This window comes from Cupressus sempervirens, chromosome 3 (assembly GCF_028749045.1).
Source record: "Cupressus sempervirens isolate cs-2001-9-10 chromosome 3, ASM2874904v1, whole genome shotgun sequence".
Lineage (NCBI taxonomy): Eukaryota > Viridiplantae > Streptophyta > Pinopsida > Cupressales > Cupressaceae > Cupressus > Cupressus sempervirens.
In genome coordinates this window covers 983,412,310-983,418,937 of record NC_143120.1, presented here as the reverse complement: position 1 = coordinate 983,418,937, position 6,628 = coordinate 983,412,310, and the positions used below count along the sequence as shown (strand labels likewise).

At 29.5% G+C, this 6,628-nt stretch overlaps 1 pseudogene; it reads left to right on the top strand.

Moving 5' to 3' along the window:
- The first annotated feature begins 3,273 nt into the window (after positions 1-3,273).
- On the top strand, positions 3,274-6,266 carry LOC149570048 (agamous-like MADS-box protein AGL66; annotated as a pseudogene).
- The last annotated feature ends 362 nt before the right edge of the window (positions 6,267-6,628 follow it).

Sequence of the window (6,628 nt, the reverse complement as noted above, 5' to 3'; positions counted from 1 at the left end):
TTATTGGGTTATCAAAGCTTTTCCTCATGATATTTGTGAAATTTAAGGCTATATATTGCTCTATTAGTTATTACTTTGATTTGTTTAGAATCCTAAGTATTGATCTTGCCTCTAATTAGTAGTTTTATATTGTTACAAAATTGAAATCAAGAATTCACACCTATCAATTCACCCAATGAAGCCCCTAATTTTTTAATGATTTCAAAATATAGGAGCTCTGGTGGTAGGGATTGTCTCAAAGTCTAAAATCCCCTCCTTACAATCTGAGGTCCATTCAAAAAATTTCATAGCATAGCCTTTAAAGAAACATTTAGAAACAAAAAGGAAATCCTTTTTAACAAATTCATCACTATAGTGCAAAAATACTAATCTATCTGAATAGTGAGAAATACTTACTTGATATTCATAGAAGTCCTGAAGCCAGTTGCAGAGGTTGAGTAATTCACACTTTAGCCCATTCCAATATGTGAATATGCCCACTTCTTCACATTCTTGCTAGCAAGATTCCGTATGTGGTTGTTGATAATGATAGTTTTGTCAACGAGGGAGGGGGAGAAATAGGGGAGGGCCTAGACTGATGGTTAATACAATCCAATGGAGAGGCAACGTAGAATCTACAATGGGGTAGGAAATAAGAGTTGGGTGATGCATAAGGGGGTGAAACAGAAAAGGGCTCAGGGCTCCTTGGTTGGGCCTTGATGGTCTGATCCACAACACTATTCGGGAAGAACCCTATTTGGTACGAAAACAAAATATTCTTGTTAGAACCTAAATACTTAGTGAGGTTGAAAAACCTAATTTGGCTATCTAGACTAGCTGCGGAGAAGATGATAGGGTGATAACTGCGAGCACATGATAGTAGGGAGGGACAAAAAGAATTGACTGAATGATGGACACCTCTTGGGTCACCAAATTTCTTCTAGTGGGCATGAGTCTGAGATGTCTGATGGGGAGCCTTTATACAATGCTTGCTATCATTGCCATTCACGATATTAGACTTTGCTTCTTTTCTGATTGATGAGGCTAGGGAATGGACTTGATGAAGTCCTGAATGAATTTGTTTTGCCTTATTTGGTATAGGCTTCTTTTTCTCTTTATACCTATTCAGAACCTCGAAGGAATGTGAGATTTCTATAAAAAATTTGGTAGGCAGGTTGGATTTGGTGGTATACTCTATATTTTTTATTCCCCATGAATTTTTCTTCTTCCTTTTGAGGTTGTTGATGTGTGACATGGGTGTCATGCCTCAAATTTACAAGGCAAAAACTCAACAACAAAAAATTCTATTGGATGGATGTAAAGATAAAGTGTGAAAGCCTACACGAGCTATGAGAGATCTATCAAATTTTTTGTATTGGGATTAGTCATCTTATATTCTTTGCAACCATTAAATGATTACTCTAATAGGTATTTATTGTTGATTGACATGGGGGAAATTTTGTTTCATCCTAGCACTATATTTTATGTTTCCAAAGAAAAATGAATTAGTACCTAACATTAATTGAAAACCTACAAGGTAGATAATGATGTGTCCCTTCGAACTTCATATCCTACCCTTAGAATAGAATTTAATAGCTTTCATATATGAATGTGAAGAGGTTTTGTGTTTGCTCTAGATACTTTTGTTCCTTCAGTTCGTCATGTCATATATGTGTTCATAATTATAATTTGTTTATATTCTAATGTTCAATGTCTTCTTAATTGTATCGTGCCTAAGGTTCTTCCCATTTTAATTTAAAAGTTAAATAAGTTGAGAAAATATGGAAGTTTCAAACAAACATCATTCACCTCTTTTCTAGTTTGCTCCTTTCATCTTACTATCTTGTTCTACTAGAATTAACATTATTTGAATCCTGTGCATGAATTTACTCTCTTATGAATATCCCCTCAACTGAGAGTTACATAAAAGATAAATATCATTAAGAAAATAATACTTCTTAGCATTAAATTTGAAATCAATGAAGTCACGCTGCAATTCTATCCAAAAATAGAGATTGTCATCATGTCTACAATTACTAAAAATTTAATTTTGATTCTTCAGAATCTTAAAATTTTGCAGTGTAGTTTAAACGTGTGGCAAAGTTAGTGTTACAAAGCATAAAAATTGGAAGCCAATTTTAGTCATTTACATGCACCGTTTCATGCAAAGTTATTCATGCAAAATTCAAAATGTATTCATTTGCATGCACCATTTCCCAATTGATTTTATAAAGGATGGTTGATCTGCTTCTGCTATCTTTTTCTTCTCAGATTTTGTTTCTTGGCCTGTGCATTATCTCCAAGAACAAATTCAAATGTATGCTTCTTTTTTCTCTTTCAATAAGTTCGTTCTACTACTTTCTTTGTTGCATGGACTTTTAAACTACATTAGGGTTTCATTTGTAATCATGGCAGCCATCTCTACATTTGACCCTCTGCAAACAAATGATTCATGTTATGTATAATATACCAGTTGGGTTCTTTTCAAAGTTGATCCAACTTTCAACATAATGAAGAACTATTCACAAGACAGCCCACTTCACTTGAAAGAGCTTGTTATGGGATACAACATACCTCTGTGCATCAAAGGAAGCCGACCTAGCGAGAACAGGATCTGCCACTTCACCATGAGTTTTTATTTCCACAATGCTACCACTGAAATACTACTTTTTTGCTCCAGGTAGATGCTACCCTACAGGCCGCCCGTCCCCAAATTCTAGTAGCTCTTTGAGGTCCTCATAGATAAGCAGGCAACCAATGCATTAGGGAAAAAAAATGGATAGATCTATATATTTTTGCATCTTAATTATATGAAATTTTTATTATAAATAAAATGCTTCTTAGCAGTAGCAGAGTTTTAACCGTGCTATCCACAAGATCTCAGCATTTTCAGTTCCAATTTATTTGCAGTTTCAATCATATGTTTTCAATCAGTATCCAATTTTTAACAAGTTAAACCTATCATTTTCTTTAAAATCTATAACTTAGTTTCCTAATTAGCAATTATATTTTATTCTTAACATATCATTATATTAAATTGAATGTTTTATTGAAAGATTTGGTAATTATTTATTGAAATAATTGATAATTATTTTTTAATATATGATTGAATATTTTGTTAATATATTTAATTTTCTTTGTATTTTTAAATATTATTTTTCATCTTACTAATGATTTTTAATTGTTTAAAATGAATAATGCAGATAAATATAAGTTTGGTTTTACTTTTATATAGGTACTCTCCCTTTCCTCTCAAATAAATCTTATTATTATATATATTACATATTGTTTTTGATGGGAAGAGTTAAGCTTCAGATCCAGAAAATAGAAAGCAATACAAACAGACAAGTTACCTATTCCAAGAGGCGAAATGGACTTACGAAGAAGGCCTATGAACTCTCTATTCTATGTGATATTGATATTGCACTTATTATGTTTTCACCTTCTGGAAGACTCAGTCATTATTCTGGAAAGAAAAGGTAAGCTCTATTAGAACCACTGAATAACTTGTGTTTTTAATGTCTACGTTGCTTCTATAGATAGTTTTATTTACTAAAGAGATTTATTTCATATGTTGTATATTTAAGGAAAACTTCAAATATGGTGAATATACTTTGGATTATGTATAGTATTTCATATGAAATAAATGCCTAGTATTAGGGGAATTCTCAATTAAAGTTCATTCTATTTTATTTTATACTACAATATTAAATTTTCATTTTCTTTTTAGATTGACAGAATATGTTATAGTTCGTTATGTTGATCTACTAGAACATGAGAGAGGAAGGTATGGACTTTTTGCAATATCTTGAAAAGATAAAAATGAAATTCATAATATTTACTTTTACATTTCAATTTATTTTTTTACATATAATATGCTCACTTCAATTCCAATATTCCTGTATCAAATTACTCATTTAATAAGATAGATCTTTTACAAAGAATAAATATAAAATTTCATTAATCTTAGTTATAAGTTGTCTATGAACAAGATTGCTCCATTATTGCACTTATATGAAAGTTTGATTAGACAATTTGTATACAAATGTATTGCAATTAACAGTAATATTATACCCACTTTCTTTTAGCTTTTTCACCTACATACCTCTAAAAAGATTATGTTTTGAATAAAATTATGTTCATGTTTAGTTTGGTTTTATAACTAATATTTTTGTCATATTTGTTCTCTATCTGGTATAAATTCTTTGAAATACGACAAATATACAGGCCTCAAAATCAAGAAGTAAGTCTCAATCTACAATTTTTAGTTTAATTTTTCTTCTTTCTGGTGTAATTTATTTTTGTCAATAATTGATTAATATAGAAACCAAATCTTAGAATTAGACATAAATAAATGTTAATTTATGATATGTCCTAGCAGCTTTTAAATGAAATATTGAAGAAATTGAAGAGCGACAATGATCATGCCAATCATTTATCAAGGTCTTTTTTAAATTTATCTATTATTTTTGTACATGTAGTAAAACCCTTTTTACTAAGTAATACCTTACTAATGAGTGTTTCTACATTCTATCCATGACTATGCATTATCATCAACAGCTCAGGAAACATTCCAAATGTTGAGGTATGCTTGATTTCACCATGATAAAGAACAACGATTTCTATTTTTTTAAGTTATGATCCAATTTTGATGTATAATTATTATGATAAATTTATAGGAGATTCAAAGAGAAATTAATACATGGAAATTATAGCTACTGAACGCAGAATCAACACTAAGGTAGAGTCTCTTACTTAATCTGAAGTAATATTTTTTTCATTAAATTATAGTACATTGTAATTTAGTACTTTGATCTTAAAAAAATCTAAACATGTGCAATTATTGATATTAAAAATAGCCATTAACATTTTTCATTGATTTCACTATTCATATCAATGCTACCTATACTTTTATTCAATTTCCAATCAAATTATCCCTCCCTTTCTATGAACTCCTTCACTCTATAACCCTCCCCTTCACTAAAATTACAAAAATAAAATCCAAAAATCATATTGTTACTTTTTGTATAAATCAAATTCCCAGGCAGTATTTGTGGGATCTTAAAGAACTATTTTTGATTTTGTAAAGAACAGAAATATGAAAAAATTATATAAATATATTGAAGTTTCATATAATATTTCATTTTTTTGTTTTAAATTTGCAGGTGTTTGAAAGCAGATCCTAATATGATAACTTCAGTACAGGATTCAAAGTATTATGAGAGAGTTCTAGAAGAATCCTTAATTAAAGTTCAACTTAAAAGGGTAAAGAACTCCACTTCTATTTCATTAAATGTCTTTTTGTAAACATATCTTACAAATTTTAATATTAAAAAACCAATATAACAATTGGTTTTGATAATTATATCATTTTCAAATTCTAAGAAAATTATAATTTTCTTCAAAACAATTTTGAAATATATTACAGAATTTTCTTGAACAATCTGGTATAGTCTCGTATGGCCAAGCTAACATCCATGGTCAATCAAATATGCAGGTATGTTCCATTTGTGAGAAATCAAAATTTTATTTTTTTTGAAATAATATTTTCCATATATCAGTGAAGATAAATTTTCATATAGAGATAACTTATTGAATGCCAAAACTTTTCTCTCCATTTTTTTCTCAAAATGTACATGGCCAATCAAAATATATAGATATGTTTCATTTGAGAAATGCCCAAAAATTTTCTTTTGTCATATCTAATGAATGGAATAGGCTGGCTAAACTTTAAAAATGTTTCATACTAATGTGCATTAGAAATGGATAGATTAAACGATGATAAACTATTTTGTTAACTATAAATTTTAATTTTAATTATATTGATATCTGCAACCATAAAATAACTCAAGTGAGAGTCAAATGTTAAGCTAGATATCATAGAGAGACCAAAACTCTGTAGATCTTGTCAATACTAATGGCATCTTCAGCATTAGGTATGTCTTTAAAACTTATGTTATTCATGGCAATGATAAATGTTTACAAATATTTTGACATTGAATAAGTGTTTGGCTTCTTGAAATGAAGGAACAGTGGGGGAGAATGCATGGCTACAACAATTTATCCATCCCTTCAACAAGGCAGTGGAAGTATGCAACTTGGAAATCATGCAAGTGAATCCAATATATCACATTTGAGTTATTATAATCTCCCTATTGAAGACAACAATAGTGATGAGCATGTTGAGCATGATATGGTGGGCAGTGATTATGGCTCTACAATGATATTCCCATCCCAATGGCAATCAACATATGGTGGACTTGATGACACCTTCATCAATGATGTAATGTATTGATATGCATGATTATAATATTTTTGCTGACACTTTTGAAAGCTATATTAGATTTATTTTTCTAGAAAGGATCTTAAAAATATTTCAAGCAACTGTAATTAGTTTCAAACATATCTTTTTCATTGCAATTTTTTGTTTCAAATATTAGTTCATGTGCCAATTTTTACATTTTGACATTTCAAACTATCAATGAAATTGCAATATTAAATTCTATTACACAAAGTTACAATAGTTAATACTTATTTCTTATAATTTAGAAAAGCAACTTTTTATGATTTTTGATTCCTTGAAACAGACGGAAAAAAAAATTGTTTGAAAAAATACCAATTTTTTAAACAACATTTGAAGCCTCTGAGT